Source organism: Falco biarmicus, chromosome Z (assembly GCF_023638135.1).
Source record: "Falco biarmicus isolate bFalBia1 chromosome Z, bFalBia1.pri, whole genome shotgun sequence".
Classification (NCBI taxonomy): domain Eukaryota; kingdom Metazoa; phylum Chordata; class Aves; order Falconiformes; family Falconidae; genus Falco; species Falco biarmicus.
The window spans coordinates 19,577,781-19,601,314 of NC_079311.1; the positions used below are offsets into that span (position 1 = coordinate 19,577,781).

At 38.2% G+C, this 23,534-nt stretch overlaps 1 protein-coding gene across 5 annotated transcripts in view; it reads left to right on the forward strand.

Moving 5' to 3' along the window:
• TNFAIP8 (TNF alpha induced protein 8) overlaps positions 1-23,534 on the forward strand; it is a 66,255-nt gene that overhangs the window by 1,311 nt on the left and 41,410 nt on the right. The window lies entirely within an intron of this gene.

Consider the following 23,534-nt stretch of genomic DNA (forward strand, 5'->3'; position numbering starts at 1 on the left):
CTAAATAAGAATTTGCTTTGAAAGCGTGGTGATAGCAGAGCCAAGCACTTGCAGCCTTTGGGGTAGCAGATGAGCCTTCCAGGTACCACAAACCACAGGTCTGGTCTGAACCTAATCACTTGTGGGCATCACTGTGAGATCCAGCGTTACCATTCTTTACTGGCAGACCCAAGCTGGGTATAGCAGGGGCAGCACAGGTCATGCTGTGCCATATCTATAAAGGAGTCCCTGATCTCCTGATCCTGCACATCGTGGCTGTTCTGTGGTAAGCACATTAGGTTAGACAGATGTTGTTTAAAAACATAGGAAAATACATTGATGCTCTGTATTGCTTATAACGCTTCCGTTTAATGGCTTTCGGTGGGAATCTTTGTTTGTGGTAGCTTTTGATTATTATTTCTACCTCACAGTGATTAATGAGCATTTTGGTAAACTTTGTAGACCCTGGAAGTCTGAGCTTTTAAAACCTGAAACAAGGCTGAATGCCTTCCCTTCCTCATCATGCTACTTATATTGTTGATAGGCATGAATAGTGCAAAAATGTAACGTCATGAGTTTGCAGGCCTCAGGGTTTTAAATAGTGACCTGAAGTTGCACCAGGGGATATTTATATTGGGTATTAGGAAAAAAAATCTTCACTGAAGGGGTTTGAGCACTGGAACAGGCTGCCCAGGCAAGCGGTAGAGTCACCACCCCTGGAGTTATTTAAAAGACATGTAAGCGTGGCACTTAAGGACATTGTAGTGGTGGGCTTGGAAGCGCTAGGTGAATGGTGGAACTTGGTGAACTTAAAGGTCTTCTCCAAATTAATCAAATAATGTACTGAATGTTATATGTATGGGTACCTTTGCCTCATTTAAACAGTGATAATGAGGAGGGGAAAAAAACCCCAACCATCCTGTAGGGAATCAGCTTCTCAAGTATTAGGCTAAGAAGGTGTTTGGATGTTCCTCACTACTTCTTTCCAAAAGGCTTATTTTCTAAGAGGTGGGAATCATCTACTATCTCTCAAATAAACTGCATAAAATTTTGCTGAGGCTATAAACAGGAACTGGTAGGGGATAAAAATCCAGAGAGTGAGACTTTTGCAGGGGAAGGAGGTCTGAGACCTTTACTTGGAAGACAAAATTTGTTGAACTCGGTACATGCTTAGGAGCAGGAGGAAGTGACTAAGATGGTCTAGTGCATTTACATGCCTATTTTTATTTAACATGGAAGCAAATTTAATGTGGAATCTTATCAGAAGAAAAGTTGTGGCACAAATCTTTGTAGGAGGATGGAACACTGAGGCTTGCTGTAGACGTTACTTGCTGTTTGCCCTGACAACAGGAAGCTGCTCATTTCCGTTAAATAGTAACAAGCCTAATCTGACTAAACCTAGATTTCAGTGTACTTTGTGGCTTAATTGGCCTATTTTGAGTTTTCTTTAAATACTTGCTACTAGGTAAATAATAATTGCTGCTTGAAATGGCTGAGGAAATAATCGAATGGTTGAGAAATCTTAACGTTGGTCAACTTATTTCAGCATGTGAAGTCCTCCAAGTGATGGACAGTAAAATGCCTAGTAATCTTTAAAGCATATAATGCATCCCTACAGAGGTTTTTGTACAAATAAAAAAAATACTCAATAACAGAATATGGTATGTAAACATTAGCTGGTTCAAGAGAAGTTACATCTTTATGATGATTTTTCTTCCAGATTGCAGATGTTCCCTCTTGCGTTTACCTCTCAGTAGAGGTTTTGGCCTACAATTTCGCTTTAGTTGTTCTATTAATTCTCATACATGAACAGTAAAAAGATAAAAAGGGAAAAAAGTTACCAAGTTATATTTGTCAATATTTTAACATTGGATATATCTACTTGAATTGTCTGCCTAATCTAAATGGTTCATACTATGTTTTCCATAGTTTTTACTATATTGATTGCCTTCTAGCAGCTTTGACTACTCTCTGGGTAAATTGGGTTTATAGCTTCTTACCCCACTGAGATATAATACAAAGCATTTGGATTGTACTTTGCTTCGTTTCTGTCTTCATCACCACCACCACCTTCCCCCAGCCTTTGTAGGTATTTCTTGCTATTTCTTGTATTTTCCCACCATTAGGCAAATTGTTCAAGTTACTTTCATCTTCCCCCACTGACAGATTTCTTATGCTTTAAGTTAGGTTTTGTGGATCCGATTTGTCTGATGAACAAAACTAAATTTAACTGAAAATGAAGTATATAGGAAGAATTTTCTCACAGGGGAAGTACAGTGTGTCTACAATATATCCTGAACAGTGAAAAGACATATTCCAGTGATATGTATCTCAATTTAACAAATTCTAGTGCTTTTGTCTTTTGTATGAGGTATTGACACACAGAATGTGGTGCTACAAGAGTTGATGATTTAATGGGAAAGTAACTTAGGGACTTTTTAGAGTTGGGGGGGGGGGGGGGCTTGTGTCTATATACTCACAGGCATGAGCAGCTGTGTTGTGTATCTGATCTGTAATAGAAATGTTTGCAGCATTTTTCAACTGTGATGTAGCAGGAAATCCTCTTTATTTGAGACTGGCCTTATAATCAAAGAAAGTAAGTATGGCTTGAAATTAGTTATGGGTTATTTTTTTCCCATATGCCTCCAGCATCTCCAGATCATAAGACCCAGAATAAATGTTATTTGTGGTCAAGTAGAAGTTAAGATGGCATTTGATCAGTTAAGCAAGCAAGCAAGAAGTTTTACTTTGCATTTTTACACTCTCTTTCTCATGTAATGCTTTGCTTAAACAAGAATTTCCCTTTTTAACTTGAAGATAGGCTGACCTCACCCCCACTGAGAAGTGTGAACTCTGTGCCCTGAGACTGAGGTATGTAATTTGCAGACTAGTGGCACATGCCTGTTTCATTAGTGTCTCTAACAAGTCTCTAAGTAGGGGAATAGCACAGAATACATGATTTAAATTAGAAGCTGATTATCCTGTGCTTCAGGTGCTGTTTTCTGAACCAGTCGTTGCTGCTGTCGCTTGCAGCCAAAACATCAATTCTTTCTTTTTCTTTTCTTTCACTGTGGTGCTTCCTGGGATCTCTGCAGCAGCCCTGAATACAGTAAAGCAGGTGTGTGAGTCTGAGTATCAATCAAAACACATACCCTTTAAACAATGCAAGTTAAAGCTAATCCTTAATTTCAATTCTGTTTTTATTTAGAAACCCAGATGCTGAAAAGTAAGTGTCTTAGGTCTTGAGAAAACTTTACAGGAATTTTGCATGCCTTTTAAGTGACAGTTAGCTGTCATTGGTAAGTTAATAAGATCTATGTTGGAGGATTAAGTCCAGAAGATATCAGTACCAAAATCTGCATTTCTTTCAATGCTTCTCATTAACTAGAAGTGTATCTCCTAATAGGTGAGGTTTAGTATTAAATATGCCTGGCTTAATCCAAGGTCTCATTTTTCTCCAGAAATAGGGTTGGGTATTTTTAAATGTCTAGTTTTGAAGTTCAGTGTATGTTACAGGATCAACAGAACAAGACATGTTAAAACACGGCATTTTTTCCCAATTTATAGAATAATGCAGTAGTGTTATCCTGTGGAAGTCAGGCTAGATGCAGTCATTGGTGGTGGTAGTTTCTTGGATACATGTCTGACCATGAGTGATAGTTGTTAAATCATCTGGAGGAGGTGTGCGTGAGCAGTGGGCTGGGCTCTCTGCATCCACAGCAGAGTACGTGGCCTGTTTCGTGTCTGTGTCTGGAGGCCCCAGGATTCAGAATGAATTGGTGGAAATGATGTTTGCCTTATGAGTTTGATATTTATTACCTGGGTCAATAGCAAGGTGTTTATTGTGTGGTGTGCTTAAGCCTTCCTCAACTAATGGCTTATTTTTTGCTTTAGTGTCGCAGCTTTATGGGAGCATGTCTGAATACTGTGCCTTTGCTAAGGAGCTGGTCTTCAGAGATATTCAGGAAATGTAAGAGCCCAGCAAACTGTTTTAAACAAAAGTGGCTGGTGTTCAATAGTTGAAGACTTCACATGCTTACTTTCTTTTAGTGTCTTCATCTGATATTTATAAACTAACTTTCTGCTAATCAAATATTTCTATAAAGGCAATATAATTTTTCCTGTTTGGTGTTTTGTCAGCAAAAGTTACTGGGGCTTACATAAATATATTCAGGATTGGTTGTCCTAAATAGCTAAACTGATGAAAACCCCATAACTCTAGTCGATGTTCCTCCACTGGGTAGCAAATATGTGTATAAGGGTAGAATATATTAAACTGTAAGGTACTGACAATAGGGAAAATAAGGTCTAAACTGAGAAAGCATACCTGCATGTGGTTATCTTCAAACACGTTTGTCTCTTGAGCTTTGAAGTTAAATACCTAATTTGTGAAGGAAGTAAAAACCCTCTAGTTACCAGTAACTGATTTTCGAGCCCTTTATCTTCTCCAGCATACATACTACACACAGATAACATAATAAAATAGGCTGTCTTGAAAGGCATTTTAAGTAATAAGTGGTCCAGGAAGGCAAAGAAAATCTTTCATCTGATATGGAAAATGTATGTTCAATAAAAGGAGATAATAATTTTGTTCAAAGACATTCCAAAGTGGAGTTTATTAAAAAAAAAAAAAAATGCTACCACATTTCAGTGATGGATTAGGAAATATGATTTCTGTAACCATTCTTGATTCTCCATGAAGATTAATTTCTCTTTAGTTTCTAGCTGAAGTAAGTTGTTTTGGACCCAGTTCCCATACAGCAGTGCTGGCCACTTCCGACTTGATGGGGTCATACTGAGCTATCAGAAGTATGTTGGCATTACTGCAGAATATTATACTTGCTTGAAGAACTTCTTACCTACAAGTACAGCAGAAGTTCTGGAAGTTAATGTGGAAATCCTGAAAGGAAAAATATGAAAATGTAGATTTCAGGTGATGAGGAACGTTCTCTGTTAGAAGTCTGTTGGGTGGGTGTGATAGCTAGCACTCCGGGCATAAATATATTGTTTCTGTCACTCAGTCCTAAAAGAAACAAAACCTTAATTTCTGTCTTTCACCAGTTCTGTGGGAATCTCAAGAATCTCAGGTCACTGGTGTCACTAATATTGGGGTGGTGGTGTGTGTTTATAAAATAATCTGTACTGTTTTCTTATGGACATGGACATAGAAAATACCGATCTTTATATTGGAAGTTGGCCACTAAAAGAGAAAAGATTTGTCTGGGCTCATGGAACTGCTGTGCAGTTCTGATTTCAAAACATGTGTTACACAGCAGATCCTTTTTATCCATAAATGGTCCACTGTGTAGCAGAAGGCCTTATCCCTGCCGGACATAAATAGTGAAATGCTCCTAACGTATGATTCAACTTTTTTGCTACAGTGTCCGAAGTAAATAACTGTGTCTCGACTTACTGAAAGCATTCTAGTGTTACTGTTATAAAATAGTTACGAAAGGGGTTTTTGTGCTGCTTTGCTCTGAGGAATGAAGAGGAAGTTGCTGCTCTATTAATTACTATTAATAAAGCATCACAGTTCTATATGAAGCAGTCAGGTTTTAGAGCTTTCTTGGTATATTATGGTTAACTAATATGAAATAAGTTGCAAAACCATGCCACCATTTTTTGCAAAACATTTTGTAGATTTTTTTGATTATTTAGATACTGTGGTTTCAAAATGTAGAGAAATACTAGTTGGTACTGGAAGGTACCTGTGACTTTTTGACTCATCTTCTGCAGGAGGTACTCCAAGTGGTATGTATAGGCATAAAAAACATAGGCAAAGTAAGTCTAATTATACAGCCAGTAATTAAGCCCCAACTCTTGAGCCAATTTTGAGTATTCACAATTAGATATGTGGTTTTTTATGCTATCCTGCTACCTTCTGGTAGAAGAGTATTTGTTTTGTCTGTTTGCTTAGCCTATTTTCTTTTGTGTTTTAAAGTAATTTTCAAGTACAGCGGAGGAAGCTTTGCCCACCTTCAGCTCATTCCACGTCCTTCTTCCTCAACTGGGAATACAAACTCTGCATTTTATCAGCTGCTTTTCAGCTGAATTTTGTATTTCATGTTTCTTTACAAAGTGAAACAAAAATCATCAAAAATTGTTCAGCAAATACATTTTAAAAAATTTCCAGCTCATCTTCATGTATTATAGTTAATAAATGTTGATACTAAGATTTTATCTAATCCTGCTGTGTATAGTACTGTCTTTTATGACTACTAACAGCAGAATTGTTTGGGGTTTTTTGGGTTTGTTTTTTGGTTGGGTTTTTTTGTGGGTTTTTTGTTTTGTTTTGTTTTTTAATTTTGCTTCTGAGGATACTTTACCAACCTACTTAGAGCTTTATGTCCTTGATATATTTTAGTTGTCAAGTTTATGTTGAGGAAAATAATTTGCTGCTGTTGGGCCTTCAACCTGTAGTGTTTGGGATTCCAGACATAAAACCTGTCCTTCAACTAGTGTAGACTTGGTCTTACTTACAGTATTGCTAGCACTTCTAGCTCTGTTATCTTTCTGGCATGATTGGAATGATGTTGTAAACACCTACGGGGGTTTAGTGGCATGTGGAACTTCATTACGCTTTTTATGAAATAAAAAATTAGAAGCCTTGTGTGTAAGATACAGAGAAGAACAGAAGAATGTCAGTAGACGGTAGAGCAAGAGAGACAAAGCTGAGCTTATTTTAGGAGCCTTGAAGTTTGCTTAGCTGCCCAAAACTTTGCAAGTCAAGTTAGAAGAAAACAGATTAGAACCTGTATTTTTAGCTGTTTAATTATGGCTATTATTACAGTCAAATATGGAATAATACAGCTCAAGGACTTCTTATTGTGCTGTTCTTGAAATTTTTGTATAACAAAAATCATCACAGCATTTTTGTGTAACAATCAGGAAGTTGTGTTGTTTTATTTTGTTACCTTCGTAATGCAAACTGACTCTCTTGCATTTGAGCTACAGGACAGATCTACGTTGGTGGGATACTGGTTTAATACTTCTTATCCCCCCCCCCCCCCCCCAACTTCTAAGTTAATAAAATCAATTATATAAAATACATGAGGTTCATTTGTAGGGATATCTCCTGCTGAAGTCTCAAGTGGATTCAGAATGAGTGTAGCAAAGTTTTTCTGAACATCTATCTGTGCTTTCCAGTGGTTTCAGAATAACTTAAACACACTGAAGGGAAGCTAATTGGTTTTTCTCTGTTTGACTACAGTTTTCTTTTCTTGTAACACCCAGTAGTATTCAGTGTTAATAATAATGTGGATAAATGGCAGAATGATTTAGCTTCCTGTCTGATGAAATAATGAAATAAGATAATACAGATCTGTTACTATAACCTGTATAGTGGAAATCTTGATACTTTTTTTTTTTTTTTTTTTTTAAGCTGCCAGCCCTTTTTTTTCCCAGGAGGTTGACAACATATTGATAGATGGAAGTGTTTCTCATTTGAAGATGTCATTCTAGAAATGGTTTATACAATACTTCTGCATTTCCATGAATTTCCTATCAAGTTCTTATCTGCTACTCTGTGTGAATTCAATAGATTATTTCCAAGCACATCCACTTAATTTGTTATCCATTAAAATGTTTGTTCTAGTTTTTTGGTGTATTAGATTAGCCTCGTGCTGAAGAAAAAAAAAATCTGCAAATCCATTTTTGCTTGGAGCTCCTGAAAACATTAAAAGTTACATGTAGCATTGAATAATAGCAGAAATGTGATTAACCACTGAATTGTAGAGAAATTTGTGTAATCTAAGCTACGAATTTGTGTTGTACTGGTCTGCAAAACACCACAATGTTCAATGATGCAGAAAGTACGCTGATTGCATCCAAATGCTTTTGTGCAGATTTTCTAGCAGTATTTGCTGTACAAGTGGTTTTGAATATGCAGGTGGATAGTTTAAAGTCACTTGAAAGGTGAACTTTGTTGTTAATACCAGGAGGATAATTGGGGAATAGATGAGGAGTACTGAATGTGAAGTCAGCAGTAGGCATTAAAAGACTGTGTACATTTTTATTCATTTATCCCTGTAAGGGATTCAAATGTAATCTCAGATGACTGACAGTTTATACATTTCTTCCACTTCAGATATTAGGCTGGATAGGAGAGAGTACTGGAAGTCTGGGTTATTACAAAAAGATCCATCTGTTGAAAGCATGTTCTAGGTGACATACAAAGATGAAGGGCACAGGACATGGCCCTTGCTATTACGCGCAGTTTAGACAATTCTGTCCATCTCATCTGGCACCACTAAACACTGGCTGTTTGCCTGTGTTTTCCAATAAGCTTGTTGTATGTTGGTTTTTGTTACCTGTAGCTTTTTAGAAGTTTCTTAGTATTTCAGCATACTCATTTTCTAATCACTTGCTTTAAAATCTAAGATCTTTAAAAAAAAATAAACCCCGTATTTGTGTAAATGTCCTACTTTACAAGAAGTACCCAGTCCTATGTATCAAGCCAGGTATTTAGTTTTTGTGATTACAGAACATGGTTTGTTGAAAACATTTTTGGAGTGTTTGGGTCCAGCTGATGAATAGTCAGCATTTGAGATGGTAAAACCTGCAGGAGAGTAAAACCAGAGTATGTGCTGCTGCTACATACACAGGAAACTGTGTCACAAAACCAACCCTATTTTCTGCTCAAGCACAAGGGGTTGTATGTAGGTTACTGAGTTTGGGGAAGGAGACTGTATCATTGCAGTGTACTTTGAAATTTAGATTTAAAATGGCAGAAAACCAGACCTCTGTACTAGCCAAGCTTAAATGCAGCATGCACCATCTAACAATCAGTTTTGCAACTGTATATGAGAAAAGTATTGCAGGAGTCCATAGCTAAAAATGCAGTTATGACTGATTTCACCTTTATCTGCCTTACAACCATGTTTAAAAAGTGAATAGTTACAGCACAAATCTGAAAGTTGGTGTTCTGTATCTTGATGGCAATAAATACATTGATGGAGAAGAATGGCAATTAACAGATAGGCAAAGTAATAATAATTAAATGATTAGCTAGGAGGAGTAAATTCAGATCTTAATCAAATAGTGGGATAGATGTAAGGAGAACTCTCAAGAAGTTCATTTAACCTCCTCGAGACCAAAACCAAAAGACTGGAAATAAAAACTTCATGTATGTTTGAGGTTTTTATTTTCTTAATTTTAAGAGCTGGATAATAGCATAATGAAGTAACCTAAAGCTAATCAAAAGCATTTGACAACAGTGCCAGGAAGAAAAGAGGTCTTTTTCAAAGCCTCTTTATACTACAGAAGAAATGGCTTAGATACCCAGTGTGACAGTCCAAAACCATCTGACAGTGCAGGTTTTTTCTGTGCTCAGTGAACCAAGGGCTTCCTATGAGAAAGTGGTAGAATTGGTGAACTAAAACTTTTCTAGATTTTATTTCTGTTTTGGGTGGGTATGAGCTGAAAATATTTCAGGGAATTTCACCACAGTAAGATTGCATTGAAGGCTCAGTGGCTGTGAAGTGCACGCTTGCATCAATAAAAGCTGGCAGACCCCATCTGTACTGTTAATTGAAACTCACAGCTGGGGCTCGGCTCTTTGTACGTGTCAATAGCCGGCATGGTGCCTTGGACCACCAGGCCATGTGGAGCAGAAACACCTGATGGGCTGAGGCTGTGGTGCACAGCCCATGTCTTCTCGGGGTGGCCTGCAGGGGGGCGGCCACACCACATAATGTGCCTTGCAAAGCCCTCACAGATATCACAAGACTCTGGTTATCTACCAAAAGTAAACGTCCCTCAGCAATGCTCCATATTCAGAGAGGTATTTGTCTCCTGTATTCATTCGAACAGGTGAGAAAGTACAAATCTTCTGAGGCTACATGGCACAATTGAGGGAAACATTTGTCAATTGATGCTATGCAAATGGCGTGAAGAGTGGTGACCATTGCTTAATTTCCTCTGCTCAGGTAAATTCAACTGAAGTTCCCTCAAGGGCAGTGCTACTGTGCCTGACTAATTTGGAGGCAATTTGTTCATGTGCTTAGTGAGCTGCAGTGTAACTCTGAAAACAGCATGCCTTAAGCTTGTTTATACCTTGAACAAGACTATATTGTAATTACGATTTTCGAGCTATGGAGCGAGTGCTGCTTGCTGAAAGCTATTCATCCTGCTAGCAGAAGCCCCTCAGATTCAGGGCTGAGAATCCCCATCCCACTCTCAACCCCTTTTATTGAAATAATGTACAGTAAAACAGTAACTTTCTCCAAAATTAAACATACCAAGACCTGTTAGACCTTGCTAGAATTTTCAGTTAAAAAGCATGTTGTGACATTATCCACTCTGTGTGGCCACAGAGCATCTTTGACCACTTGTCCAAGTCACCAGTGCTGGTCACCTTAGTTTGGATTGTGGTCCTTTATGAACAGCTAAAGGCTGTATCACCTAAATGTATCTGCCTGAGGAAAAAATAGCTTGCAAAGGACAATTTGATGCTATGTCCTGACTGATACAGCCATTGCTGTGTCTGTCCAAATAGCATGATGGTAGAGAACTAGCTCTCAGAACTTGCCATACAGAAGTTGTATCCACATAGAGTTGATTTGAGAGCTGGAGCATTGATCTGTCTGATGATAGTTTTAGGAGATGTGCCACTGAACATAACCATGTGGGAGATGGTAGAGATACATGGTAGATGGTGGGAGGATGCTGGGGTATGTCTGAGCATGAGGGGCTCCTACAACTCCTGTTACTTCCAACTTAATGGGACTCTCAGCATGTGCCAAGCTGCAGTAGAGCACAATGCCAGGTAATTGTGTCCCAAAAGTTATGCTCCTGTATCTGAAAACTTCAGCTGAATACACTGAGGATTGAAATAGGAAATAGCTGTCTGTATGAGCGTGATTATTGCGCAGCAGTTATTCTGTCATACTTAATGTGTGGCAGCTTATAGCTAAACAAACGCCTATTTTGGATCTGAATCTTGAAAGGAAACTTTCAATGCAAGATTGTTTCGAGGGAATAAAAGTTGGTCAAATGCTTCAAAAAAGTAACCCCCTTTTTTTTTTTTTTCTCCTTTAAAATTATTTCAAGGTGTGGTATTGATGTGTAATTTCATTTTTAGCTATCGACGGGCATTGATGGAGTAATTCAGATACTTAAAATGGGAACCCTGAGACTATTCACAAATCTGTGTAGTTTAGGGAAAAAGTTAGAGCAATGATATTTTGGCAGCCCAGCTTAGCAACTGAGAGAAAATGAGCAGATAATTTAATGAAGTTATTCTAACTTAAATTAGTGAAATAAGATGAAATTCAAAAACTGTGGAAGGACTTCAGGCAATAACTTGCCTGCTCCCTTAGTACCCTCTTTTTTTTCAGCGCTGAAAAGGAAGTAAACTAATTTTATACCCATCTCTTCTTGTAGTGCCTCTGGCACTACACATGTGCATATGTACATCTAAAGGTTTACTCTGGCTAGCGAGTTTTGCAGTTCTTGTTTGTGTGATCCTTCCATACAGGACTTGTACTAAATTCTTCTTTCCCATGCTGCTCTTCTCCAGAAAACCCCTGGAGATATTTGAATAGTGTAAAATGAAAGCAGCCTGAGATGTTCCAGTAAGACATAATCATCACAAAAGGAAAATGGGTTCCTTTTTGAGTACAAAATCTTCTATTGACAGTAGAGGTGTGTAAGTGAATTATTGCTCGTGGCTATAGAGCTGGTTGTGTGATCCGGGGAAAATATGTTTATGGATGTTGAAGTGTTGTCTGTTTTGAGCAAATCTAAACTAAGCTGAAAAGAATCTGCTGGAGGAAAGCATTCTTAGAAATTTTAAGCTCCTTTTGCTCAACATGAGTTAGAAGAGTTCAGACTTCTCTATTTGGATAAAACTTCTTTCCACATTGCCCAATAGAAGTACTTGATTTTTATTGTGTTTTGCAATCATTTAGATTAGTTTTTAGTAACTGGTAATATTTGGTCATAAGTATAATTTGAGATAGTTTTCTTACATAACACACAACCATTTCTACACACAGTTTAAGAGGTGATTCATACAAAGCTAAACCTTGTTATACACAGAAACATTTCTCAGACACCTGGTTTTAATGCTTGTTTATTGAGTTGATTCATAAATGCAAGGTGTTTTAAAGTTGTCTTTCTCCCTATGATTTATATCTCTTCACTAAATTTCTCTGTAATGGCTGCATGTAGATACATGTACATCGAGTAAGTGTACTGTGTCTGAACAGTGTTCTCCTCTGCATTTATAACATACAGAAATTACTGTGATTAAAGCTTCTGAGTGCTTGGGACCACAATTTAAATTGCTTCTCAAAACCTCATTTTTTTCCCCCTTGTTCTTTCAATGTATCAACATAAGACTGAAGGAAGTGGCTCAAGATATTCAGACCTGCATGTTCCTTCTTAACTCTTTAAATTCTTGTTTTAGCAAAACTTTAACCCTGAATTTTCTTGGGAAATGCCTAGTATAGAGATAATTGCAGCATCATATCATTCTGATTTTTTCCTTGACAGTGTGTTCCTATTTTTATCAGAATCATACAATATTTTGGATTGGAAGGGCCCTTCAAAAGATCATCTAGGTCCAACCCCCCTGCCATGGGCAGGGACAACTTTGACTAGGTCAGGTTGCTTTCAAAGCCTCATCCACCCTGAGCCTGAACACTTCCGGGGATGGGGCATTCACAGGGGCAACCTGTCCCAGTGTTTCACCCTCACTGTAAAAATGTTCTTCTTTATGTCAAATTTAGACCTAACCTCTCGGCTTAGTGCTGCTACCCCTTGTCCAGTCCCTACAGGTTCTGGTAAAAACTTTGTCCCCATCTTTCTTATAAGGTCCCTTTAGGTATTGAGAGGCTGCCAAAAGTTCTGCCTGGAGCCTTCTCTTCTCCAGGCTGAACAACCCCAACTCTGTCAACCGTTCTTCGTAGCAGAGGTGTTACAGCCCACTGAGTTTTCAGGGCACTCCTCTGGACCTCCTCTAACAGGTCCACGTCGTCCTGTGTTGCAGGCCCCAGGGATGGACACAGTATTCCCGTGGCGTCTTAAGAGAGTGTAGTAGAGGGGGAGGTGATTCTCTAAAGGAATTCCCACCCTTAATCTTATTTAGTACTCTTAGGTTATTTATAACTCTTGTTATTTAGTATTTAGAAATCCAAATATCATTTTGGCATATTTCTAATACGTGTAAGTACAGAATATTACCTTTAAATCCTTTATTTTTGGTGACAGTATTAAGTGACACTTTAAGAGATGGTTTATTTATTCTGCAGTTGAAAATACAGCAGAACTGTCTGGTTGTTTAAGCTGTTTTCCTAGCTGCTTTATCATAATGAAGAAAGGACAAAAAAGCTTGCCTTTTGTAATTTTCCCTGTTTATCTTTTAGATTCCCTTGCACATGTGAAAACATATTTATTGTTCCCATCACAGTTCTTAACTGTGTGGCTAAAATGTTACAGATAGGCAATAACTGGTTCCAAACAGAAAGAAAGACCTTGTAATTACAGTCACAAGTTATTCTGCTTTAAAACTTGCCAGTCTGTATTATTTTCAGTATACTTAATTTTACAGAAAACAGTGCATGGCCTTAATCCTCTAGGAAAGGCAAGTAAGGTGAGAAAAATGAAAGCAGTCATTTAACTGGCAGGTGACAGTCTCAATGGCTTTGACTACATCCCAGTGCTTAAGAATTTTCAAGGAAAATTTGATTGTAATTATGGTTTCCCCTGGTTTAGCATGACGTATGTGCATGTGGAATAGAGTCCCATGTCCGAAAAGAGATATTCTTAGCTAATGCAAAAGAAGATGGAGGTTGTATGAGGCTTAATTCATTTAACATTTAGCAGCGTTTAGCTATGAAGCTTCCAGATTGTTGTGACATCATGTAAGTATTTAAGAATATTCTATTTTTGTGAAAAAATTCAAATCTAGATTAAGATTTCTAGAAGCTTTAAATAGAAGGGTGTCATCTATTGAGATCATTTAGAAGAAAAACAGTTCAGTGCAGAGTACTACACCTTTGAAAGGCACTTTTTAAAATTTATATTCAGAAAACTTATTTTTGGTCCAGTTCTATGTATTTTTACAAGTATTACTTATTCTGGTGGGGGTTTTTTTCCCCTACAATTCCTGTTTCTGTGTAAAGTACAGCTTGACTGCAGAAACACAGGCAGCAACTCCTGAAGTATGACCTTCACAGGTTCCCCTTTATAGGAAGGTGCTACTTCAGAGAATGCACCTCTCCTGTCTTGGGATAACACCTTTTTTGTTTGTCAGCCATGGGAAATGAGTGCTTTCAGCCCTTTCAAGCTTGCTTGGGTAGCATATGTAGATTGGGAACCTGTTTTTCAGAGGTAAAATTATGGAAATTTGTACCCCTGCTGAAGTTATTTGCATAGCCTAGAATGAAATTCTAACAATAGCTTAGAACAGCAATTAAAACACCTTCCTTGTGTTAACTACATCATCTTGCAAAAGATAGCTGTAAGGAAGCATACTTTGTCAATAGCCATATAATAAGGAAATCTTATAGTGTCCTTTGGCTAACGTCATCTTTTGTTTCAAATGCATAGAGCTTTGCTAATATTACCTGGCAGTAAAGATGACTAGTTACAGCACATTCCAGGAAGTGCAGCTGTTTGCCCTCTTGCAAAATAATGAATATATTTGTTGTAGCGACTGCGCAAGGAGATGAATCCCTTGGTGACAGATACTGCTTTCCTTACTGGAGAGCCTGAAGCCAGGAATCTGAACAGTTAAGAAACTGCTTCAGCTAATGCATGTTAAAACCAGCATAAACATTTCCAGTCAGAGTCTGAAACCAACTCTCATGCAACATTCATCAGCCTTTTTCACTCAGATTCTTCTCTTCCATTGTTTTTCAAATAGGAACTATAAAAAATGTCATTCCTCAACCTTCTTTCCTGAAAGAATAAACTAAACGTATAATATTTGAAGCCTGTTAAAATAATTTTTGACATGGCAGAAGTAGAAGAGTGTCTATGACTTTACTAAATGCTGATTTTTATTGTTTTAGGAAGATAAATTTGAAGAAATTTAACTTAAAATGTGAATTTGTAATATCAAGTGAATCAGAATAAAAATAACGATGGGCAACTTTGTTGGTTTTGCTGCCTGTGTAGTTTTTATGTTAGGTCTCTGACATAAATTTCACTGCTGTTCTTCAAATAATATTGAATACTATCCACTTTGATTCATAGAAAATATTTTCCAGTGTTTTATCACTAATCATGTTGGGATGCATGCTGTTTGCTAATCTTTATGCTGTTAGCTTGAAAAAAGGTGACACTTGCCACAGTTTTTGCCTTTAATTAAGACATCCCCTAATTGTTTTTTGTAAGATCACATTTAGAAGAAAGCGGGTTTTTTGCTTTTGTCCTGGTCCTGTATACATTCATAACAATTTCATTAGATTGGTGGTGGCTGTGTTTTAGGAAGAGGTAACTGGAAGAGGCCTGCCTTTTGAATCACGGGCTCCAGGTCCCCCTGCAGCAGGCGCTGTCTCGCATGTTGCGGTCAAACCTCTTTTTTAATTCTGCACAGGTGCTTACACCCTCTAGAGAGGTAAGTGGAGGATTGCTCCAGTACTGGAGGCTCCCAAGGTTTAAAGTTTTGCTTGTTTTTTGGGGCTGGTCTGTTCCTACTTGTTTTTGTTTCGGCCTGTGAGCTGAAATAATTCTTTCCCTTACCTGCTGTTCAGCCCCTGGATGTTTTTATAGACTAAGGTCTTCTGTAATGAACTTGATTGTTGAAGGAGTAAATATGTCAAACTCTTCTGTGAGCTACTGCAGAATGGGTGCTCCCTCCCCTTGACTGCTATGCTTTTCTTTTGTATTTCCTCTGGTTTGAATTCTGCTCTCCTGAACCATGTAGGTACATACATACATTTGTTTATATACATACATATATGTCATAAATAGCATCTTTACATAAGAGTTATGTCTCTGCTGGAATTACTTCTCATGACTTCCCCCCCCCCCCCCTTTTCTTATTGGACATAGACTGGTGGGCTCGTCTCTAAGGGTTTCATGGTGCCACAGGCATAGATACACCTTGGCATTAACTGTCATTGTATTGTGGCAGCATTTCTGGTACAGTTTGGAAGACTAATTGTCAACATGTAGGCTCGTCTGGCTGTGTTTCCCTTGGATTGTTATGCACATTATTAGCAAAACAGATGGCAAGATATGTTTTTTTTCTCCATCCTTAGCTGTGAAAGCTGCTCTGACCAGTGTGTGTGATGGTGTAGCAGATGCTTTTGGAGCTTAAGGGCATATGGGGCTGTGAGGTGCAGGGTGGATTCAGCCCTGGTGCATGCTCAAGGCTGTGAAGTTCTGACTGAAGCAAAGAGATGCAGAGTGTTTGACCTCTTCACTTTCTGCATGTGCAAAACAGTACAGACCGCTTCGCTAGCAAATGTTGGCAGGATTCATCCATTTAAGCTAATAGCTTAATTCACCTGTGGGCAAGTGAAGTTATCCTTGTTTCAAGTGAAGAAGGTTAAGCAGTATTTGTTTTGAGCGTGCACTGCCAGGGTAAGCTGCTCATCTAGAGTTGGCTGAGAGTGAAGGTGGCCCAGTTTAGTAAGATAAATACACAGTCAGCAGGAGAGAAGCTCAGTGATGTTTATTTGTATTGAAAAAATACATTTCAAGCATCAATAGGTGTCAGGATTGTGGGTATGTGAGCCTCAAAGGAAGCCTGTGGGGTGAACATTGCACTGGCATGATCCCAGGCTGTTGTGGGGAGTGGTTCTGGTGTCATCTTCCTGTCCACCTCCACCACGAGAATTAGGTGCTGTGCAATGAAAGAGGTGGTTGTTGAAATGAACAGGATCAGTCACTGATAAGGCAGGTATGATGCAATGATAGCTAGGCTAGGGATGTTGTCATGGCAGGCCTGAATTCAGGTCTTGAGATGGTCAAAATGCTGGCAGGCTGGGTGTAGGGTCAGTAGATAGAAAGAAATGTGGTGCACCTAGGAAAAGCTATTGAGGGCTGGTAATGTCTCTTACTTACCAAATATGCTTAATGCTTGAGTGAACGTAATGGAAATTTAGGCTGAGAAGTAGGCTATCCAAGAGCAGTATTTCTGTGAAAGTGAGTGTGTGAGTGTTACTTAAATGCAGGTGTTGCTGTGTAATCAATCAGTGAAGGATTGAGCATGAGAGATACAGCTTGAGCACGGGGCTGGTAGCTGTGCTCAGTAGCTGAATAACCAAAGGAACTACTGTAATGTCAGCTAATAAATTTTCAACCTTGAAACAAGAGACAAGAGATGACTGGAGCCATTTTTTTACCTATGTGGTCTCTTGTTAAAGGGATTATGATATTTCCTTATCATGGGGTATGGGGTAAGAAATAAGGCATCCTTAAGCCCACACAATTCGTGCCTTCTGTGAGTTTCTGTAGAAGAGCTGAAGCTGTAGTTTATTGTTTGTTTGCATACCAAGTGTCTGTGTCATCTTTTGTATGCAGGTAAGAGTGTGCATCCCACCATTGTTGTCTTATCTTTTTCGAAGCAGTAAGAGATTGTTTGATTTGTCATGATCTTGTGGTGCAGGACCTTTTCCTTTTGTTTCCAGTTGATGACATCTCTCTTTGCTGAAGGATTCAAGCGAGTAAGCACTAATTTTACACACATGTTTGCTGCCAAAATGGCATTCAGTCCTGCTCCCATGCCTCTATTATGTCCTTCCTGGTGTCAGCAGAAACATTCATGTTCATCAGACTGGGGAACTCGATCACAAGATAGGTTAGATTGCCGCACCCCCCCCCCCCCCCCCCCATTTTTTTCCCAGTGAATCAGTTCTGCAATCCAGTCTGCTATACAGCTAAACAGATGCTTACACTACCACAGGGAGCTCTTACGCTGGGGTGGGAGGGGAAGACAGAGCTGGTATAACGTGTCTGAGGGTTGGGAATTGTGCAACCACTTCATTTGGAGGCAATGCTTAAAAGTTTCTGTTCATGAAAGTGTCTCATTCTGACTTTGCACTTAGAAATACAGGTCTGTATCCTATTCCACTGAAACTAGTCCTGTTCAGGTTTGTTAACTTTTTCCTGCGTGTTTTGTCTTTCTGTGTTAAGGATGCCTCTCAGCTTTGTGGGGGGCATTGCACAAACGCTCACGTTCTTTTGAGCCAAGTTTTATTGATGAAGTTTTGGTTAAGTATGTTACAAGGTTTAGCCTTACCTAAGCTGCAGAAGAAACCTTCTTTTAGCCTGGTGTTTACCCTTCCAGTTCTCTGCGTTATCATTTTTCCTTTAGCAAGTCCTCTATCCAACTAATAGTCATCTGTTGTTCACTAGTAGTTGTCCATATAAGTCATCTAAATTGGGAAGTACAGTAGGTTACTTTGACAATGACCTACTTTTGAAATAACCATTTCTGGATTTTGTTTGTTTCATTGACATCTATTTCTTTAAAATGCTTTCCATAACCTGAAATGTTGCTGTAAACTAAAAGGCTTATAGTTGGTCAGGTCACTTTTTCCCTTTTTCCATTCCCCTTTGTTGTTTGCTGTTTTGCAGTTTTCCTGTGTTACGGTTGTAATTTATTAAGCCTTAAATCAATATAATCAACATCTGTGTATAACAGTTTTTTAGGAAATTTTGTGGAGTGTTTGGATTCTTAAATATTTCTAGGAAAGGTGTTTGATTCTATTGAAGGCAATTTTTAAAGTGTTTTGGGTTGGGTTGGTTTTTTTTTTGGTTGGAGCATTGAGTATTTGAATACAGCTTGGCTTTGTTTCTCAGATGTAAACTTGCACACCTGAAAAAGTTGCCTCTGAGTAGCGTTTATGATCCATAACATGTATGTTGTGCCACTGTAGTAGTGTTTGGCATTTATTAGTGCAACTTGCCAAGTCGAGTGGGAGGTTTACATTGGAATGCAGGGAAATTTGACCCAGAAGCATCTAAGTGCAATAGATGTACAGAAAACAAAAGATAGCAGACACTAAGATTTTTTTCATTAATCTTAGCCTTTCTTCATTTATGTACAGTGATATAATTTTGTAGTTACCTCTTATGAATATCTGTCTTCTCAGTGGCAGCAGTGGCACGGTTGCATTCCAGGATGTATATGAAAAGGGCTGATACAGCATCTGCAATCCACATGTGTATATACTGTGTTTCAGATAAACCTTTTGCTGTAGAAACAGCCCAGTAAATAAATGTTTAGCGACATATTATGCATGTCAAAATATTATGTTTATACTAGTAACCATACAGAGTTTTAAAAATATGATTCTTCAGCAGTTGTTTGTTTCTGTACAGGTTTTTTTCAATGCCAATGGCAAGTCAGTGTATGCAACAGAAGCAATGGAATTTTAAAAAACATTTTAAATGCCAACTAAGGGAGAAAAACTGGTGGTATTTAATCCTTATCTGCGTTCTCTTTTTCAAAATACATGAGAACGTTGAAATGATACAGTTTCTTAAACTGGTTAGACTGAACCTTGAGTTATTTGCTGCAATTCTTCTCTGCTTCGCTAAAACCCATAATACAGAAGATGAGTTAAAATAGCATTAGTTGTGACAGATATTTGAATGAATAAAGACAATGCATGGAAGCCAAGATGCTGTGACTTGCTTCCCTTTTACAATATTGTATTTTTGTATTTGTTCCTGTATTTTATTATCTGCTGAACCAGAATGGTGAAGGTTTGGAAGATGTAGATGATTTTACTGTTCAGGATTTTTTTTCAGCTTCTTCAAGAGACAGCTGAAGGGTACATTGTTTAGAATTTGTAACATGTCTTTATTGAGCAGGCTAAGGTATTTACTGATGATAGTTAAAAACAGGGGGACGGCACACATAGTTGTGGCTAGCAGTGAATATCTAGATCATGTAATCTGGAATCAAACTCAAAAATTCATGTTTTATGACCCGATATCCTCAGGTAGAAAAGTAGAAAGTATCTAATGTAGTTGGTGGGACATAAAACAGGAAGTGTGATTAATGCACATACTTTCTCATGCTGCTGTGTAGACTCACCCTACTAGTTTCCTCATCTGTCACCACTCAGGTAAAATAAAAAAATAAATGCCATAATAGAGATTCTTTTGGGTGATTGAAACAGCCTGGGTTTTTTGAGGTGTTTTCCTGTGGATTTTTTCATCCTAATTCTAAGAACAATTATCTGGTAGTACACAATATTGTGCTGAAGAATTTTTCCCTTCTTTATGTAAATTTTATTTGTCTTAACAGTCCTGATCTGCCCTGCCCCAAACTTTTGTAAAAAATGTGAAGGAGGACAAATGCAGTGGAAATCTGTTGGATGAATTTTGGCTTAGAAAGCAGAGCCCTGCAGAGCTGATCTGTAGTAGCTGAAGTGGATGGAGGTAGTAGTAATAAAATGAGTTCCTACTAATGAAGCTTTTTAGGCCACCTAGTCACTTGCTCACTTCCTACCAGCAGTAGGGGAGAGAATCAGGACAAAAGTGAGGAAAAAACCCTCAAGAGTCAAGATAAAGACAGTTTAGTAGGTGAAAGGGGTCGGGGGAGAAACAAGTAATGCAATCATTTACCACCAGCAGACCAAGGCTCAGCCAGTCCCAGAACAGTGGATACTTTGGAAAAACACCTGCCCTGGCCCCACTCGAGTTTTAATGCTGAGCACAGCATGGAAAATACCTTTGATCAGCTGGGGTCAGCTGTCTTGGCAGTGTCGCTTCCTGACCCCTACCTACATATGCAGAGCTGGACAGAGTGAGAGGCAGAGGAGACCTTGATGCCACTCAGCAATAGCCAAAACGTTGGTGTTATCAACAGTGTTTTTGTCACAAATTCACAATACCATAAGTGCTACTGTGAAGAAAGTTAACACCATGCCAGCCAGACCCAATACACTTCTATTGACTCACCTATAAGGCAGCAAGTACAGTAAATCTTAATAGGTTTATTAATTTTGCTTTGAAAATCCAAATATTCTACAAATTCATGGTAAAGGCAGCACTCTGTCAACATTTTAATTTTACTTTCCAAATTAAGGATTAAATTCTAATGCCCAAAATGGACTTCTCTAGAGCTTATATCAATTATCTGTTAATTCCTCATGAGCTCAAGCCTCCCATCTGATGTCTTATTAAATTAAAACAATGAAAGCTGCTGTGAATGAAGTATTTGAATCCTCTTTCTAACAATTAGACTTTCCATTTTCTTGCTCATTAGTTCATGGTTCTTGAGAATGAATTTTGGTAATGTAAATCAAAGTTAGCTGGTACTTTTTTTGGAGGGTGTGTGGGGTGAGTGTTTTGTTACTAAGAAGCTAACCTCTTTGGTTAAAATTATTCTTGAAAATGTTCAGTACATTCCATATGTCTGAATTTATTCATGTTTGTATGAGTAACTCATGATGTTCCAACATAGCATTCTGCTGAGGGCTTGAACTGTTTGCCTTCCATTACATACCCTGTACTGTACTGTTCTGTTAACAGCAGCAACTGAAATTTATTAAAATGCTCAAGAAAAGGAAAAATAATTCTTAGAGTGTGGAACCCTAAATCTTCTCCCAGACTGCAAAAACTTTGATTTAGATTGTCTCATAATTCAAAGAAAATGCAGAAATGCAAGTGAAACAATTAGCTTTGTGAATCGGATCTAGAATCTAGTTTTATCTATGGAAACTTGTATCTGATGGACAATATAAAACCTCCAGAAAATAGTTCTTACCCCTGTCTATTGTTGTGAAGGATTTCCATAGATGGATTCATTTGTAAGCAAACAAGCATGTGCCATCCTTCAACTGACAGGATGCGAGAGGCTGATTTGATTCAAAAGGTTGAATTAACAAGCCCTACAAAATGTGTCCTCCAACAGTACAGGCAGATTGTTTCATAAGCTTTTGACAGATTTTTGTGATTAACAGTTGCTCCTTATGAAAAGAATGTTTAAACACTCAGTCTGTGGGGACATGCGTTTTGGAGTCCTCAGTCCCAGTGCTAGCGGAAGCACCAAGTCGCTTTCATAAGAAATCTGGTGGTTTACTTGTCCATCAAAACACCTAGAAACTCATGATGAACAGAAGCTCTCAGTTCTTTGGTGAGAATATTTTGCTTGCAATTTTTAGCAACTGAAGATGTAGTTGGGGTGTCTGTCCGTGGTGCTTCTTCAGTGCACTTGTGGGGTAGGGTTGTTGCGCGTCTACATATCTGTTCCAGGAGTTCTGAAAGCCCTTTGGAGATCGCAGGAGATTTTCCAGTGAATTACCCTAAAGCCTTTGGGACACAGCATTATTTTGCAATGCTGTTTCTAAAAAGTAGATCTGAGCAGAATAGATTCAGGTTGGTTTGTTACCCATCAAAAGAGGTTGTTGGAGCCTTTGACAAGCATTTGCAAGATAAATGCTGTGAGGCTGTGGAGGTCCACAGTACTTAATCAGCAGTTAGGAGAGATGAGTAGATACAACAATTGCAGTACAGTCCCCTGGCAGACCGAGTTAATATATAGCATCATGATAGTGTCTAGACCAGTTTTCTTTTCTGATTTCAAGTTTATTTTTACAATATAGATAGATAGATAACTTCTGTTTTTTTTAGGACCCTTAATTTAAGTGCTAGTCCTTAAAGACTAAAAATAAATTTGGTCTGGTACTGTAATAGGTAGTTCTGCTTAATTCCACAGAGGAGCAATATATAAGAAATGTAGATAGGTTGATACTGAGACTGGATCCAGTAAATAAGAAATAAAGCATTTATAAGTTTAAAACATGAAAAATTTGCACAAATGTTTGAGTATATCCCATGTAAATCCTTTAAGTAAATGTTGACATTCTTAGTGATTGATATGATGTTGTCCTTTCTTATTTACATATTAGTTATACAAGCTAAAAGCTTTAATCTAATGAGTTATGAAATGCATTTCCCAAGTTACAGATTTATGAATGCTTAAATGTGTTCCTGATCCTGCCTGTTTATATTTTTCTCTATTTTTATTTATTAACTCCAATGCTTTCTCAAATTCTTTTGTGTTGCACATGGTTATATACAAGCCACCCAGTGGATCCCAAGCTGCAGATGGTCACCAGGGTGGCTAGTGGCAGTACTGCTATAGATGTCTTGTGCTTTTCCTGCTTTTCACCACTGAGTGTAGAGTTCTGGGACAAACAGACCTTTGGTCTGCTCTGGTGCAGCTGCTCCTTGTGTTTGCAAGTGATTTCTTAAAGCAAGGAAAACTTAGCTGCATTTTAAAAAATATGTAAGTTCATGGCGGAAAAGCCACTCATGCGTATGCTTCACTGGTAGCCTTATTTTTTGCAAACATCCAGCCAGACCTTCAAGTTTGAAACAGTGCATGAACTGGGAATTTTTTAGTGCTGTAGGCACTGTGTGTTTTGCCTAATGTGTTCTGAGGTTTAAAGGTAGGGTAAAGAAAGAGTCAGATACTGACTGACACATACCACTGGATCTTTCACTATTATGAGGAGAAAGAAAAAAAAAACCCAAAAAACCCAAACAACTATGAATTGTGACTTATGAGAAGATTCCCCAGCTCCTTCAGGGGTGGGTAAGATTAACTCAGATAGCAGATAGACTTGTCCCATCTCATA